Raw genomic sequence first — 18,366 nt, 5'->3', positions numbered from 1 at the left:
AGAGAAAGGGATTTGTAGATTAAAACTAATAATTAAAAAAACATAGTATTTTTAAAAATCCTGGTAAAACATATGCTTTACATAAATGCGAATGTGTATATGTAAGAACTTTTTTTTAAATCTGGAGCTATGATTTCATCAGATTTCAGTGTTGTTCAAGCAGGAAAAGGCTTGAAAGTATGCTATGGCTTGAATTGCTCCGAGGAAGGCTACAGAGGCAGAGTAAGTCTAGATTCTCATAGAAAGATATCTGTTATGAAATTTCAGATACATTGCAGTGAGTCATGTGGGCAGCTTCTGGGGTGCTGGCAATATTTCATTTTGCAATGTAAAAATGTTTAACTTTGTTTGCTATATGTTTTTTTTCCTGTGTGTGTTATATTTCTGTACATATGGTATTTTATAATGAAACATTTTAAAAACAAAAACCAAGAGTGACCATTAGGTTTGTGATTCTGAAACCTGGTGGCACATTGGAGCAACCTGAAGAGGGTTTAAAAAATATTGGTGTCCACTGGGGAAGACAAGATGGGAGAGGGAGGAAGTGGGGCAAGAGCGAAAAAACTACCAAATGTGTGCTATGCTCACTACCAGGACGTTCTTACTCCAAACCTCAGCATCATGCGATATACCTGTGCCACAAACCTGCACATGTAACCCCTGAATCTATAATAAAAGTTGAAAAAAAACTATCGGTATCCAGAGTACAGTGCAGACCAAATAAATTAGAGTCTCTTGGGTGGGGTCAGAGATAAGTATCTGAGAGCCACTGTACTGGAAGAATAAAAATAAACTTAACACTCTAGCTCAGGCTGGAGTGCAATGGTGCGATCTCAGCTCACTGTAACCTCTGCCTCCCGGGTTCAAGCAATTCTCCTGCCTCCGCCTCCTGAGTAGCTGGGATTACAGGCATGTGCCACCATGCCTGGCTAATTTTTATATTTTTAGTAGAGACGGGATTTCACCATGTTGGTCAGGCTGGTCTCGAACTCCTGGCCTTGTGATCTGCCTGCCTCAGCCTCCCAAAGTGCTGGGATTACAGACATGAGCTGCCATACCCAGCCTGGCATGGGGTTTTAAAATATGCTCAATAATTGATTTATTTCTCCATAGAATGAAGAAAATCAACTGTGAGGGAAGAGTCAATGCCTGCCAACAAAGCCTCGTGCATCACGGGTCAATTTCCTGATACCTTATCCTCAGCTCTGAATCTCCTATTGTGTTGGACCTAAAATGAGGGGTTCAAGTTTTTCAAGCCACTGGCCATAATGTGTTGACACGCCACTTGAAATCATAGAGATAACATTTCTCCACCAAAGAGATAATGACAAGGACAACAGGGAGCAGGTCTATGATTTCTGGCCTTTTATGGCCTTATTAGTATTACATAAAGAAATCTCATCACCTCCTTCAGTTATTCACATGAGCACCTTCCTCTGGGAGAGCTAGTATGCTTTGGTGTGGAAAAGCAGTTTTAGCACACACCAACCATTTCTTCCCAAAACACTTAGAAAAGACCTCTGTTCGGTGACTCATGTTTGATTGTGATAACAATTTTTATTACTTCGTCAGCACTTAAGGTCAGGATGTATGCTGTTGAACAACTGTCCTTTGCTGGGTGCGGTGGCTCATGCCCGTAATCCCAGCACTTTGGGAGTCCAAGGCATAGAATCACTTGAGCCTTGGACTCCCAAAGTCTGAGGCCAGCCCGGGCAACATAGGGAAGCTCCTATCTCCAGAAAAAATATAATAAAAAATTAGCCAGATGTGGTGATGCGTGCCTGTGGTTCCAGCTACTTGGAAGACTGAGGTGGGAAGATCACTTGGGTCTGGGAGTTCAAGGTTGCAGTGAGCCATGATGGCACCACTGCATTCCAGCCTGGGCAACAGAGTGGGATCCTGTCTCCAAACAAACAAACAGTCCTTAGCAAGTAAAGCAGTGGGCGATTTAGCACTCAGATGCAACTATTTTCGAGTAGTCAAGGAAGGTAGATGACAAAAATGGGCCTCCTTCTTCAGCCCTCCTTGTATTCATGCCCTCTGCTGTATAATGCTGTAGCACCTCCCACTTTTGCTCTGAGATGGCCACGTGTCCTGCCGTGACCCAACGGGATGTCAGCAAACGTGACGTGAGCAGAGATTTGGAAAGCGCGTGCGTATTTGGGCTTGTGTGCTCTTGCTCCTCTGCCTGTGTGGTAAAAAACGTGTGGGCGAGCCTGCTGACGGATGTGATCCATGGAATGAAGTGGACTTACCCCGAGTTGTCCCAGCTAGCCAACAGCCAGCTGATGCCTGGACAGGTGCAAGAACCCAGCCAAGAGCAGCAGAACTGTGACCTACAGCCAGCGCTGGCTTCATCACTGCATGACCTTTGCAATTGCATAGAGCCCAGTGCCAAGAAAAGATCCATTCGCTTTAATGCCGTTGCCATCCTCTTGAAATTTTTTTTTTTTTTTGAGACAGGGTCTTGCCCTTTTACCCATGCTGGAGTGCAGTGGTACGGTCATAGCTCACTGCAGCCTCCAACTCCTGGGCTCAACCAATCCTCCCACCTTACCCTCCTGATAGCTGGGACTACAGGTACACGCCACCATGCTCTGCTGATTTTATTTTATTTTAATTTTTTTAGAGACGAGGTCTCACTATATTGCCCGGGCTGATCTCGAACTCCTGAGCTCAAGCGCCCACCTCAGCCTCCCAAAGTGCTAGGATTACAGGTGTGCGCCATCGTGTCCAGCTTTGAAATTCTTCATAATTTTTAAAAAGGGGCCCTGTGTTTTCATTTTATACTGGGCTCCACAAATTATGTAGTGGGCCCTGCCCACATCTGAGCACTGACACCTGAGTGAGCCCAGCTGATAATGAAGAATGATCCAGCTGGTCTGCAGACTCATGAGATAAATAAATTCTTATCACTTAACTGACTGGGTTGGGTGGTTGCCTTGCATTATTGTAGCAGTAGATACCGATGCACCAAACTTTCTTTGCTATACACACAGTGATTCCTCTGTTAGCATGATGTCAAATACGCTTCCAAACTGCATCATCTTACAAAACGTTAGATGAAACACAAAATTGCTTTTGTATTTTGGTTTTCAGTGATAACTGGAACTCGAAATGATCAAGCGTGTCTTTCTCATTCATCTACGTACTACACAGATAAAAAGATCTGGTTCTTACCTTTTTCACCAGTAGTTTCACTCAACTGCAAAATATAATATTGGCTGGCATCGTGATAATAATGGTAGTTCCACAATATAATAGAACCATTATTGCCATTTGTGCTACGTCACATACAACCCTGTCACCAGGTTTGCTTCTGGCTAGTTTTGCTTTCTCTCCTAGCGTTCTGTTTGTCCTAAATTTGGGGCTGGTTTTGGAGGCATGTTGAAAACAGCATGATTTGCATCTGCTTTTGCTGTTTTGTCTTCTTTGCAATTATTACTATTATTTTTTCTTGTTTGAGACACAGTCTCACTCTGTCACCCAGGCCGGAGTGCAGTGGTACGATCGCGGCTCACTGAAACCTCCACCTCCTGGGTTCCAGCAATTCTTCTGCCTCAGCCTCCCAGGTAGCTGGGATTACAGGCATGCACCACCACACCCTGCTAATTTTTGTATTTTTGCCAGAGACAGGGTTTCACCATGTTGGCCAGGCTGATCTCAAACTCCTGACCTCAGGTGATCCACCTGCCTTGGCCTCCCAAAGCGCCAGGATTTCAGGCGTGAGCCACATTGCCCGGTCTTCTTTGCGATTAGAAATAACATTAATCAACTGCATACTAGAAGATATTCTATCTTTTAAATTTTTTTCTTAGAGACAGAGTCTTGCTATCTTGGTCTTGAGTTCTTAGGCTCTAGAGATCGTCCCACCTTGGCCTCTCAAAGTGTTGGGATTATAGGCATGAGCCATCATGCCTGGCCACTAAAAAATGTTCTTTTGTACTTGGTTCAGGTAAAAACACTGGTTGGCCAGAGGGGTTATTCTATTTTAGGAAATGATGTGAAATGTCCTACAGCATCAGGAAGCTATCTGATAAAGTTTTCTAATACAATATACATTGGAGACACTAGGAAGATAAATCCCTTGTTCAGTAAAAATCCAGTTTTCAGATACTCAGAGCCTTGCTTTCCATTCACACTTTCTCTTTCAGCTGCTGGGGAGAAATCATCATATTCACAGATGCTCTGTCCCGGTGGATCCTGAAGTCCTGTTCACTAATTATGCTTCCAAGTTGCAGTGTTTGTACTATTATTTTTATCACTGTTTTTATACTCGAATGAAACACTTTTTAGTCATTAAGCTATTTTTGTTAATCAGAGCCATAACAACATAATAGTAACAGGAAAAAAATGCACACTTTACACATCTAAACAATAATATACCAATGATCTAGCTAAGAAAGGTTGGCCGGGCACGGTGGCTCACATCTGTAATCCCAGCACTTTGGGAGGCCAAGGTGGGTGGATCACCTGAGGTCAGGAGTTCGAGACCAGCCTGGACAACATGATGAAACCCCGCCTATACTCACAATACAAAAATTAGGCGGGTGTGGTGCCGCATGTCTGTAATTCCAGCAACTCGGGAGGCTGAGGCACAAGAACCTCTTGAACCTGGGAGGCGGAAGTTGCAGTGAGCCGAGATCGCGCCATTGCCCTCCAGTCTGGGCGACAGAGAGAGACTCTGTCTCAAAAAAAAAAAAGAATGACCATATTCTAGTAACTGAATTTTAACTGTACCTTGTTAAGAATGTGACCGGTTTGAACCATCTGCACCCTTGAACCATTATTGAGACCAGAACAGTATTTGGTAATTTTTCTTCTATTTCAAATTTGTGAAATGCTTAAGCACATGTTTTTAAAAATTATATAGAAACAGAAACTGCTAAACTACTTAAAGACTATTTTTCTTTCTTTCTTTCTTTGAGATGGAGTTTCACTCTTTTTGCCCAGGCTGGAATGCAATGGCACGATCTCGGCTCACTGCAACCTCCGCCTCCCTGGTTCAAGTGATTCTCCTGTCTCAGCCTCCCGAGCAGATGGGATTATAGGCGCATGCCACCACGCCCGGCTAATTTTTGTATTTTCAGTAGAGACGGGGTTTCATTATATTGGTCAAGCTGGACTCGAACTCCTGATCTCAGGTGATCCACCCGCCTCGGCCTCCCAAAGTGCTGGGATTTCAGGCATGAGCCACCGCGCCTGGCCTGAGCCACCACACCAAGCCTGAGTCACTTATGAACAAACATCACATTTTAGAAACAGTACCCAAGAGAGAACTCTTTGACTTGGTATATAAGGCATTCCATAATCTAGTTCGTTGACTAACATTATAACAACACTACCAATAAAACCACCTCCCTTTACTGAGACCTTCCCATGTGATCAGGCAGCACTGCAGCATTTCAAACTCACAAGAAACCTAACAGGTGGGCACAAGGATTGTTATTATGAATTTACAGATAGGGAAACTGAGGCTTGCAGAAGTACTTGCTCAAGGCCACGAAGCTAGTATGATAATGATCCTAAGCTCATATAGTTCTTTTATTTCTTTTTCTTTTTTTTTTTTTGAAACTGGGTCTTGCTCTGTCTCCCAGGCTGGAGTGCAGTGGTGCAATCCTAGCTCACTGCAGCCTCAAATTCCCGGGCTCAAGCCATCCTCCTGCCTCAGCCTCCCAAGGAGCTGGCACTACAGATATGCACCATCACACCTGGCTAAGTTTTTTTTTTTTCTTTTTTTTTGAGACGGAGTTTCGCTCTGTCGCCCAGGCTGGAGAGCAGTGGCGCCATCTCAGCTCACTGCAAGCTCCACCTCCCGGGTTCACGCCATTCTCCTGCCTCAGCTTCCCGAGTAGCTGGGACTACAGGCGCCTGCCACCAAGCCTGGCTAATTTTTTTGTATTTTTAGTAGAGACAGGGTTTCACCGTGTTAGCCAGGATGGTCTCGATTTCGTGACCTCATGATCCACCCGCCTCGGCCTCCCAAAGTGCTGGGATTACAGGCGTGAACCACTACACCCGGCCAATTTTAAATTTTTTGTACAGACAGGGTCTTGCTATGTTGCCCAGGCTGATCTCCAGCTCCTGGGCTCCAGTGATGTGTCCACCTTGGCCTTCTAATGTGCTGAGATTACAGGCGTGAGCCACCGCACCTGGCCAATTGTCTAGTTCTCAATGTTCATACCATGATTCCTGTCCAGCCTCTCTGACATCCACTCCCGCAGTCTCTCACACACACCCCCTGAACAACTGACCTTTCCTCTCTGTACCCGTGGCTGTCTTGTTCCCCATGTCAGGGGCATTCTCTGACGTTCCTCTCCTTGTCATCCTGATGAACTTTCACTCACCCTTCATCTTCCAGTGCAAAAGTATTTTCTGTGAAATCTTTCCTTCCACCCACATCCCAGGATTTTTACCTCGTTTGTAATACAGCTAAAATTTTATTTCTTTCCATTCTCCAGACAAAACTGTGAACATGTCTAGAGTGACAGCTGAGTTATTAAGAATTACACTATGACAGAACATAATTTACTACATTGTATCTGATTGTTCCCTGCTCTATCATTAGTTGACTCTACTTATTGACTTATGCCTCAATGAACAGGCAATTTCTTACCTTCAAATGTTATTCTCAGGCAGTGGGGGAACAGAATTAATTCTTATTGCATCTCTAATAGCAGCTACTTAAATTCATGACACAAAGAAAATACATTCTCTATTTTCCCTTCTCCAATTTAATCTCTGAGAGTGAGACCTGCAATAATAGGTGAAGTTTCTAAATTCACTAACTGCAAGCCATGGTGGGGATATTGTCTATGGATACTCAGAAAACACGGCCCAATCAAGACAGCAAGAAGGTATCTTTAGTTCTCATGGCAATTAAGAAAGCTACAAATGAATCTGTTACATTCTCTTTGAAGAAAAAGTATAGAGTAGTGGCTTAGAGCAATGGTTTTCAAGTTCTTTTGAAAATCACTTCAGTGGTATACATTTTAAGCCCGTACCTCTGCAAATGTGTGTATTTATTTATTTATAGCTTTTATATATGAACTACTGTACTATTCAGTATATTACCAAAACATTGGCCAGGAACCGTAGCTCACACCTGTAATCCCAGCACTTTGGGAGGCTGAGGTGGGTGAATCGCTTGAGGCCAGGAGTTTGAGACTAGCCTGGCTAATATGGTGAAATCCCATCTCTACTTAGAAAAAAAAATAGCCAAGTGTGGTGGCATGTGCCTGTGGTTCCAGCTACTGAAGGAGGCTGAGGTGGGAGGCTTGCTTGAGCCCAGGAGTTCAAGGCTGCAGTGAGCCACGATTGCGCCAGTGCACTCCAGCCTGGGTGCCAGAGTGAGACCTCGTCTCAAAAAAAAAAAAAAAAAAAAAAATTTATGAAATGGAAACTAAAAAGAATGACGTAAGGAATACATATAAATAGAGGTCCCATTGTTTTCCTTCTTCACCCTAATAGATCATCTTGTGTACTTGCTGGGTGATATGTCACACTGCTATTGTCTACAGATCGTTCACTAGGCAAATCAACTGCTTGGAGCCTCAGTTGTATCACCAATAAAACAGGAATCATAATTATATTTACACCATAAAGCTATGGGGATTAAAATCATTCCACATTTATTTGACAAATAGTTACCGAGGGCCTACTATGACTAGGGTACTGTTTAGAAAATAGGTTATACCACTAGGCAAAATACCTAGCTCAGTGGCTGGCACATGCAAAGTGTTCAATTGATATTTTCTGTAATTACTCCTAACAGAGGGCAGCTCTGTCACAGCCTTGAAGAAAGCATAGACTGGGCTCAGTCGCTCACGCCGGTAACCCTAGCACTTTGGGAAGCTGATGCGGCCAGATCACTTGAGGCTGGGAGTTCAAGATCAGTCTGGGCGACATGGCAAAACCCCATCTCTACCAAAACAAACAAATAAACAAATAAAAAAACACAAAAATTAGCCAAGTGTGGTGCCGCATGCCTGTAATTCCAGCTACTAAGATGGCTGAGGCACGAGAATCGCTTGGACCTGGGAGGCAGAGGTTGTGAGCTGAGATCGCGCCACTGCACTCCAGCCTGGGCGACAGAGTGAGACTCTGTCTCAAAATAAATAAATAAATAAAATAAAAAATTAATTGAAATTAAAAGGCATAGATAAAATCAAATGTCTTCAACACATCTCCAGAACTGTGCAGGGGATAGGATGGATGCTCTCCTCATCCGTGGATGTGAACTGTTTCATTCTCAGCAGGCGTAGCTGAAGAACAGAGAAGAGGTAACGTAGCCTGGCTTGACCACTTACAAGGCACATGACTCTGGGTGAGTTATTTAGTCTCTCCATGCCTTAGTTTCCTCATCTCTGCAATGGGTATAATATCAATGCCTAGTTCCTGGGGTTGTCATGAGGATTACATGAGCTTTTAGTAATAACCTACTTGACACATGGTAAGTGCTGTATAAGTTTGTTGTATAAATAATACAATTAATAAAATAAGCCTATTTCTTCATATTTGATCTTAGCCAAAAGGCCAAGAAGCAATAAAAGAAGCATAATTCTTAATCACACAATCACACTAGGCATTAGGATTATTAAATTATCTTGGCCAGGTGTGGTGGCTCATGCCTGTAACCCCAGCACTTTGGGAGGCTGAGGTGGGAGGATTGCCCAGGAGTTCAAGATCAGCCTGGGCAATGTAAGTGAGACCCGGTCTTTACAAAAAAATGTTTAAAAAATTAGCCGAGTGTGGTGACACACACCTGTAGTCTCAGCTACTTGGGAGGCTGGTATAGGAGGATCACCTGAGCCCAGAAGTGGGAGGCTGCCATGAGCTATGATTGCACCACTGCACTCCAGCCTGGGCAACAGAGTGGGACTCCATTCCCACCACCTGCCAAAAAAAAAAAAAAGCTCAAAAAAACACTAATAGATAAATCTATACTTACAGTTAAGATTTTGGCACATTTCTGTCTCTTACTGAGAAAATAAGCACACACACAAAAGATCAAGAAGGTTATAGAAGACTTGTATAATATGACTAATAAGTTTGGCCTAACATATGTAAAACTTTATACCCAACAACTGCAGAATACACTTTTTTTTTTTTTTGAGGTGGAGTCTCACTCTGTTGTCCAGGCTGGAGTGCAATGGCGTGATCTTGGCTCACTGCAACCTCTGCCACCAGGGTTCAAGCGATTCCCCTGCCTCAGGCTCCTGAGTAGCTGGGATTATAGGCATGTGCTACCATGTCCAGCTAATTTTTTGTATTTGCAGTAGAGATGGGGTTTCACCATGTTGGCCAGGCTGGTCTTGAACTCCTGACCTCAGGTGATCCACCCGCCTCAGCCTCCCAAAGTGCTGGGATTACAGGTGTGAACCACTACGTCCGGCCATACACATTATTTTCAAGTGCATATGGAAACTTTACCCACACTGACCATATGCTGGGTCAAAAGGAGTATCTTAACAAATGTCAAAGAATAAAACCATATAGAGTACATTTTCTGACTGTCGTCAAGATAGAAATAACAGAATCTCATATTTTGCATGGCTTCTGTGTTTATGAACATTTATAAATTTGTATGCCTTTTTCTCCTAAAAAAATTAATAAGCAAAAGAGAACTACCTTCCCTTATGTATTTAGGAGTTAAGCAATACCTTTTAAACAATATTTTTGTTTTCTTTCCTTTTTCTTTCTTTTTTTTTTTTTTTTTTTGAGAGAGTCTCACTGTGTCCCCCAGGCTGGAGTGCAGTGGTGCGATCTCAGCTCACTGCAACCTCTGCCTCCTGGGATCAAGCGATTCTTGTGCCTCAGCCTCCTGAGTAGCGGGGATTACAGGTGTCCGCCACCATGCCTGGCTAATTTTTGTATTTTTAGTAGAGACAGGTTTCACCATGTTGGCCAGGCTCATCTAGAACTCCTGAGCTCAGGTGATCCTCCCACTTCAGTCTCCTGAGTAGCTGGGACTACAGGCATGTGCTACTATGCCTGGCTAATTAAAAAGTAAATTTAGAGATGGGGTCTTGCTATGTTGCCCAGGCTTGTTTCTAATTTCTGGCCTTAAGTAATCTTCCTGTCTCAGCCTCCTAAAGTGCTGGGATTACATTTGTGCTACCATACCTGGCTAATTAAATAAAAAGGTTTAGCGCGTGTAGGGGTATGTGTGTGGGGGGTGGGTGGATGCGTTACTTTTTATGTTGCCCATGCTTGTCTCATACTCCTGGCGTCAAGGGATCCTCTTACCTCAGCCTCCTGAGTAGCTGGAATTACAGACATGAGCCAGTACACCCAGCTACAACTTGAAACACATGCTCTGCGTTCTCAGTAAGCACTCTGCTCTGCCTGGCAACCCTCTGCTCACTTTAGAATGTTCATTTCCGGGTCGGGCGCGGTGGCTCACGCCTGTAATAATCCCAGCACTTTGGGAGGCCCAGGTGGGTGGCTCACGAGGTCAGGAGATCGAGACCATCCTGGCTAACATGGTGAAACCCCGTCTCCACTAAAAATACAAAAAATTAGCCGGGCATGTTGGCAGGCGCCTGTAGTCCCAGCTACTCGGGAGGCTGAGGCAGGAGAATTGCTTGAACTTGGGAGGCGGAGGTTGCAGTGAGCCGAGATCGCACCACTGCACGCCAGCCTGGGTGACAGAGCAAGACTCTGTCTCAAAAAAAAAAAAGAATGTTCATTTCCCCTCTCCAAGATGAAGATTTTATTCAGCATCTCAGCAACATTCGACCTGGCTGGTCACTTTCTCCTTCCTGAAATATTCTGCCCTCTTGGCTTCATGAGCCCATACTCTGATTTTCCTCCTCTTTCCACCTCCTGCCTGGATGCCTCCATTCTCTGATTTCTAAACGGTGGGCAGCCTGGAGTTCCAGTCTCACTCCTCCTTGATTTCTCTCTTTACACTCTCTAAGTGATCTCAGCTGGTCTCCAAACTTACATATCAAGTCTAAGCCTCTTTGAGCATACCCCACTGTCTAGGGTATATCTTTCTGGATGTCTCACGGGATCTGAAGTCTACTGGGCTCAGCACGGAAAGGTTGACATCTTCCTGCCCTCTCCCCTGACAAAATATTCTTCTCCTCTCCTAGTCTTTCTTTCCATCTTAGTACATGGTATTACCAACCTGTGAGCCTTCTCTAATATGTCCCTTTACTTCAACTACTCTACGTGATCCAGCAGCAAGGCTCGTTATTTCTACCTCTTACACATTATTCTCATCTGTCCACTCTCTTTCCATCTCCCCTGCAATTACTTTATTTTAAAAATGACTTATTTATTTATTTATTTATTTATTTATTTGAGACAGAGTCTCACTCTGTCGCCCAGGCTGGAGTGCAGTTGGGCGATCTTGGCTCACTGCAACCTCTGCTTCCTGGGTTCAAGCAATTCTCTTGCCTCAGTCTCCTGAGTAGCTGGAATTACAGGTACCTGCCACCACTCCCGGCTAATTTTTGTATTTTTAGTAGAGACAGGGTTTCACCATGTTGGCCAGGCTAGTCTTGAACTTCTGACCTCAGGTGATCCACCCGCCTCGTTCTCCCAAAGTGCTGGGATTATAGGTGTGAGCCACCATGCCGGGCCCACTGCAATTACTTTAAATTAAATCATCTCCCTTCTGTTTCCCAAATAAGCCCCAGACTTCCTGCCTGGAGGCCTTTGCAGGTGCTCTTGCCTTGCCTAGAACACTGAAGGCATTGAGTTCCATATGGCCCAAATTTCCTTACAGGGAACAATCTCAAAAGACTCCAAGTCATTCCCAAAAAACCCTGTGAGAAGAGAAGACCTTACTGGAAATGGGGATAGAAATAGCACCCTCTCACTGAGTCACTGGGCAGATTCTGCTCTGTCGTTGTTAAAAGTTTCTTGCTGAACAGATGTTGATACAGCTCAGATGACAGTGAATCAAAAGCTTTTGACACAGCCACCATCTCCTTTCTCTGGGGCTACAGATACTGCCATGATTTAATTTACTTTACTTTATTTTATTTTATTGAGATGGAATTGTGCTCTGTTGCCCAGGCTGGAGTGAAGTGGCCTGATCTCGGCTCACTGCAACCTCTGCCTCCTGGGCTCAAGTGATTCTCGTGCTTCAGCCTCCCGAGTAGCTGGGATTACAGATGTGAGCCACGATGCTTGGCTAATTTTTGTATTTTTAGTAGAGACGGGGGTTGTGCTATGTTGGCCAGGCTGGTCTCGAACTCCTGACCTCAGGTGATCTGCCTGCCTCAGCCTCCCAAAGTGCTGGGATTACAGGTGTGAGCCACTGTGTCCAGCCACTGCCATGATTTTAAAATTCACATTTGGCTTCCTCATGGTTCAACTAATATATGTAATACATTGGCAAGACTTGTTATTTCTATCCCTTAAACATTATTCTAATCTGTCCTCTCCCTGTCCATCTCCACTGCAATTACATTAAACTAAATCACTCACACGCTGCCTCATTCTGCAAAGGTGTGGCCTCAAACTCGGAGCCGGCTCTACCAGATGCCTCTCGACGCCCGAACGCATCCCTGAGCATCCAGCGCTAGATTTTTTTTGCTCCTGCTTTGAGCCCTGGTTTCTCCCACAGAGAGTCAGACGTTTGGGATCTGAGTGCCTTGTCTCCTGACTGCTGTAACTATGCCTCCTATCACTTGATCATTCCCTCGCTGAGCGGGGGTGTGGAGCCAAGAAACCACCTCCCAGGAAACAGTTCTGATCGCCCCAAGCAATGTATCCATCTCCCTTAACACATACTGGCACGCGTGTACACACAACAGGAACTGGGCACTCTACACTTAGTGAAAAAAGAATTTTTTTTAGAAGGTACATTTCCAATCACCAAGTCCTTAGAAGCTGTTCTTTCAGGTTCTGGATAGAAAGGACAAAAATCTAGCTATCAAAAAAAAAAAATTTTTTTTTAAAAGTGAGGTGAGAGGATGAGAGGAACTCCTAATAAAATCAGTGGGAGACAGAAAGGTGCGTGAATAAAAAAGAAAATCCAGCCGGGTTCAGGGGTTGACGCCTGTAATCCCAGCTCTTTGGGAGGCCAAGGCGGGGAGATCACTGGAGGTCAAGAGTTCGAGACCAACCTGGCCAACATGGTGAAACCCCATCTCTACTAAAAATACAAAAAAATTAGACGGGCGTGGTGGTGGGCGCCTGTAATCCCAGCCACTCGGGAGGCTGAGGCAGGAGAATCGCTTGAACCTGGGAGGCAGAGGTTGCAGTGAGCCGAGATTGCGCCACTGCACTCCAGCCTGGGCGACAGAGCAAGATACTGTCTCAAAAAAAAAAAAAAAAAAAAAAAAAAAAAAAAAAAAAAATTAAATAAATAAATCTGAGGGGGGGGGGTGGGGAGGGGGAAGGTGAGAGGTGAGGGAGATTAGGAGGAGTAAGATAGAGGAGAGGCTGGGAATAAGATGAGCTGGGAAGGGAGAGGAAGGACAGCGAAGGAGAAGCTCCTTCCACCCCAGCAGAGCCAGCGCAGCGCTGCTCCCTAGGAAGGCTGCGTCTGTTTGGCAGGGCCCGAGAGCCGCAGCTCCCCAGAGCCGGCAGGCACTTCCCTTCCAACGTGCCCAGTGAGGGTGCCCTGCGCATGCTAATGAGGCAGTTGAGGACAGCTTCGCAGATAATTGCTGAAAGTGTGCAGTAACTTACCAGGCTGGGAGTCAGTGGGCTGCAAAATGATGGGGCACCGCTCCTGGGGGCCCCCAGCAGAGGGGCCTGGTCTCCAGGTACCCGGCACTCACAGGTTAGTGGCTGCAAGACGACGGGTTTTCCATTCAGTCAGGCACCGAACCCAGCGACGGGGAGAGCCAGACCAAAGGCAAAGGAGAGGAGGGGAACCTGCTTGTGTTTTTGTATTTAAATTGTTTTTGAACCCACGTAGCCCTGGGAGTCACATGCCGCCTCCAACATCACCGGAGCCATCACATGATACAGGTCCCCCATCATGTGATGAGATAAATCTGCCTAACTTCAGGCCCCCACCCCCAGCCCCCGCTCACAGACTGACAGATGAAGTGCTTCTGGAGGACCCCCCGCCCCCCACCCCTAGTCAGTGACAGAGGGAGGGACGCAGATGGAGAACCCTCAGAGCCCATGCAACGCGAAGATCTTGATGAATAGTTAATGTGCCTTTCTCTCTCCTCCTAAGCTACTGCGACTTGGAGCGGTGCCAGCCTCATTTGAATTCCAGCCTTTGTGAATAACTCAAGTGTCGCCACTGTTGCTCCAGCAATTGCAGGGCGTTTGAGCTCATACCATCTTGCCTCGTTCTAGAAGCCCAACTCGGCTGCCTCCCCTCCCCACAGCTTCCAAGCCTCCTCACAGGGCAGTGGGAGTAGGGGTTGGAGGTGGGGAGACTGGAGCTGCAGAAGGGGAGACCACTCCAGCTGAACCTTCTAGTGCCTCCACCACCCAGCTGCAGTAGGAGTCAGGTGGGGCCCCCTCTGGGTATCTGATTAGGCTGCCTCTGTTTTACTTAGTGATCATAGCTCTGTTCTCTCTGCAGAGGTTTCCCTTCTCTCTCTCTCTCTCTCTCTCTCTCTCTCTCTCTCTCTCTCTCTCTCTCATACATATGTACATTTCTCCATTTCTTCCCTTAATCAGGATACATTTAAATCGATTGAAAAATCAGTTGGGTTTGGCCAGGTGCAGTGGCTCACGCCTGTAATCCCAGCATTTTGGGAGGCCAAGGCGAGTGGATCACCTGAGGTCAGGAGTTCAAGACCAGCCTGCCCAACATGGTGAAATCCCATCTTTACTAAAGGTATAAAAAATTAGCTGGGCGTGGTGGTGCACACCTGTAATCCCAGCTACCTGAGAGGCTGAGGCAGGAGAATTGCTTGAATCCAGAGGTGGAAGTTGCAGAGCGAGACTCTGTCTCAAAAAAAAAAAAAAAAAAAAAAAAAAATTGGTTGAGTTTGTTTCTTCCCATTGTAGTAGCCTCCTTTGCTCATGTTTTCATTCACTCAATCTTTTATTAAGCAAATATTTTTGTAGAGCACCTAGCATGCTGCAGGTCTTGTACTAGGCACTGAGAAAGATGGAAGGGAGGGAAGACATGTTAAAGAAATGCATAAAGCCACATCTCTGTCGTTGAGGTGCCTGTCATCTGTTAGAGGCAACAGATTCACAAACAGATCTGGCAGATGCAAAATTCCCGAGTCACACAAACGCAAGTGCGCAAAGATGTGAATCCTCTATTAGTCCAAACCTGAACTTCACTTCTACCTCCCGCCCCACTTCCCTATTCTGCCCAATGTAGGAAACTTCATCTCGTCACTTTCAAATAAACTCAGTCACCTGGGTGACTTTTCTCTGCTTCAGATTTACAATAAGTCAAGTTAAAGATTTGTTTTTCTTGTTGGCTTTCTTCTCCCTACTATTGATACGAATCTCTGATGCTCACTCGAATAATCAAACAAGTAAAGAAATCGTGCAGACTGCTTTCCTTTGGAGACAGATAGTGTGATTTGCCGGCACTCTGCAGGTGGGGGCCTTTTTGAGCAAAGGAAGACTGTGGTGTTTTTGTTTTGTTTCATTTTTTGACAGAGTCTCACTCTGTTGCGCAGGCTGGAGTGCAGTGGCACAATCTCGGCTAACTGTCATCCCAGCTACTCAGGAGGCTGAGGCAGAAGAATCTCTTGAACCCGGGAGGCAGAGGTTGCAGTGGGCTGAGATCGCACCACTGCACTCCAACCAGGGCAATAGAGCGAGACTCTGTCTAAAAACAAACAAACGAAACAAAAAACACCACAATCCTCCGTTGCTCAAAAAGGCCCCCAGCTGCAGCGTGTCAGCAAATCACACTATCTGTCTCCAAAGGAAAGCAGTCTGCACGATTTGTGTGTTTGATTATTCGAGTGAGCATCAGAGTTTAGTATCAATGGTAGGGAGAAGAAAGGCAACGAGAAAAAAAAATCTTTAACTTGACTTATTGTAAATCTGAAGCACAGAAAATCACCCAGGATGACTGAGTTTATTTGAAAATGACGAGATGAAAAAAAAAGTAGCAAAGTAGCAAAGTAGCAAAAGGTGGCAAGCAAGAAAAGGACTTCTTCCTCACAGACCCCTCTCAGCCACCTGCCTGGGCCACCTTTTGCTACTCTGATGTAGTCATGGGAGGCATGTGACGATGAGGTGAAAATTATCACTGACATTCTGGGGATGGCAGAGTGGAAGGACAGATAAACATAAGTTATCAACAGAAGTGAGTTGCCAAACTGACCCTGCGACCACCTATGTTAGAAAAATCAAGCATTTTTATGGTTGATTTTTCGTATTTCATCGCTTGTGGTTGGAGCTCATCCTAACTGAAATAGCACCCATGGAATTTGGCAGTTGCTCCAGTTACGAATTGTATTTGAAGAACAGCATTTGTAAAGTTGTGGAGGTGCAAGTCTGATGATAACAGGTTAAGAAGCAATGTTTTTCTTTTCTTTTCTTTTCTTTTTTTTGAGACAGAGTCTTGCTCTGTCGCCCAGGCTGGAGTGCAGTGGTGTGATCTCGGCTCAAGCTCCGCCTCCCGGGTTCATGCCATTCTCCTGCCTCAGCCTCCCCAGCAGCTGGTACTACAGGTGCACGCCACCATGCCCGGCTAATTTTTTTGTAGTTTTAGTAGAGACGGGGTTTCACCGCGTTAGCCAGGAAGGTCTCGGTCTCCTGACCTCATGATCCACCTGCCACGGCCTTCCAAAGTGCTAGGATTACAGGCGTGAGCCACTGCACCCGGCCAAGAAGTAATCTTAACTGTGCACGGTGGTGCAAGCCCATCGTCCCAGCTACTCCAGAAGACTGAGGCAGGAGCACTTGAACCCAGGAGTTCCAGATCAGCCTGGGCAGCACAGTGAGACCCTCTCTCAAAAACAAAGAAACAAAAAAGAAGTAACTGGAAAAATTCCATTTCTGACAATATGGGGTACCAAATATGAGAGAGCAAATAATCATAAAGGAATTCTGGATACAAAATAACCACTATTCTTTTAAGTGTGTAGCTGCGCTCTCAGAAAGGGAAGAAGGGAGTGCCAGGACAGAAGCAGCAGTGTGGCCACCGCCACCATGGCACTGCAAGCTGATTAACAAGGCTGCAGAAGACGTGAGGAAGCTACAAACAAGACCAGATGATGGGTCAGGCACGGTGGCTCACGCCTGGAATCCCAGCACTTTGGGAGGCCAAGGTGGGTGGATCATCTGAGGTCAGGAGTTCGAGACCAGCCCAGCCAACATGGTAAAACTCCATCTCTACTGAAAATGCAAAAATTAGCTGCGCGTGGTGGTGGGCGCCTGTAATCCCAGCTACATGGGAGACTGAGGCAGCAAAATTGCTTGAACCCGGGAGGCGGAAGTTGCAGCGAGCCAAGATCGTGCCACTGCACTCCAGCCTGGGCGACAGAGTGAGACTCCGTCTCAAACAAACAAACAAACAAAAAACAGATAATAAAGAACTGAGAAAACTCTGTGGACTTCACAAACAAGCTATAATTGGAGACATTAATATTGAGTATCCTGGAAAGCTGGATTTAAAGAGCAAGGCCAAATGGGAAGCATGGAACCTCCAAAAAGGGTTGTCGAAGGAAGATGCAATGAAGTCTCTATTTCTAAGGCAAAGGAGCTGACAGAAAAACAGGGCGCTAAGAATACAGTGTATGAGAAAATTTTCCGGCCAGTTGCAGTGGCTCACACCTGTAATCCCAACACTTTGGTAGGCTGAAGTGGGTGGATCACTTGAGGTCAAGTTTGAGGCCAGCCTGGGCAACACAGTGAAACCCCGTCTCTACCAAAAACACAAAAATTAGCCGGTCGTGGTGCGTTCCTGTAATCCCAGTCACTTGCGAGACTGAGGCACGAAAATCACTTGAATCCGGGAGGCGGAGGTTGCAGTGAGCTGAGATGGTGCCACTGCACTCCAGCCTGGGCAACAAAGCAAGACTCTGTCTCAAAAAAGAATACAGTGTATGAGAAAGTTTTCCTTCTGAAGCCTTGATAATGCTCTCATGACCTAAGATTTAGAGGGAGAGAGGCACTGTTCACTCTATGTATCATGTATATCTTTGCTATTACATGAATTGTAATAATAGGAGTATGCTGAAACTACATAGTTAATTAAATTGTACTTGCCTAAACCAAGTGTCCTTAAATGTTCTTTTAGAAAAGTATTTGAGTTTTTATTTTTGTGGATTTAGGAGGTACAAGTGCAGTTTTGTCACATGGATATATTGTATAGTAGCGGTCTAGGCTTTTAGTGTGCCCATCACCCAAATACTGTACATTGTACCCAAAAGGTAATTTCTCATCCCTCAGTCCCTCCCACCCTCCCACCTTTTCAAGTCTGCAGTGTCTCTTATTCCACACTCCATGATCCTGTGT

The 18,366-nt window shown here is 45.4% G+C and overlaps 1 protein-coding gene and 1 pseudogene across 3 annotated transcripts in view; one reads left to right on the top strand and one right to left on the bottom strand.

Annotated features, from left to right (window-relative positions):
* LOC105485034 (trinucleotide repeat containing adaptor 6A) overlaps positions 1 to 13,935 on the bottom strand; it is a 216,082-nt gene extending 202,147 nt beyond the window's left edge. For 2 of the 3 annotated variants that reach the window (XM_071084251.1, XM_071084261.1), the window contains exon 1: positions 13,654 to 13,867. The gene's annotated coding sequence lies outside the window, so the exon portion shown is untranslated. Of the gene's footprint in view, positions 1 to 13,653 lie in introns of all 3 variants that reach the window. The other variant, XM_024793883.2, reaches the window with a different exon arrangement.
* A 3,123-nt stretch (positions 13,936 to 17,058) lies between these two features.
* On the top strand, positions 17,059 to 17,859 carry LOC105485033 (acyl-CoA-binding domain-containing protein 7-like; annotated as a pseudogene).
* The last annotated feature ends 507 nt before the right edge of the window (positions 17,860 to 18,366 follow it).

The sequence above is a fragment of the Macaca nemestrina genome, chromosome 18, assembly GCF_043159975.1.
Source record: "Macaca nemestrina isolate mMacNem1 chromosome 18, mMacNem.hap1, whole genome shotgun sequence".
Classification (NCBI taxonomy): domain Eukaryota; kingdom Metazoa; phylum Chordata; class Mammalia; order Primates; family Cercopithecidae; genus Macaca; species Macaca nemestrina.
Note: the sequence above shows the minus strand (reverse complement) of the source record. Positions and strands in the feature narration are given on the sequence as shown.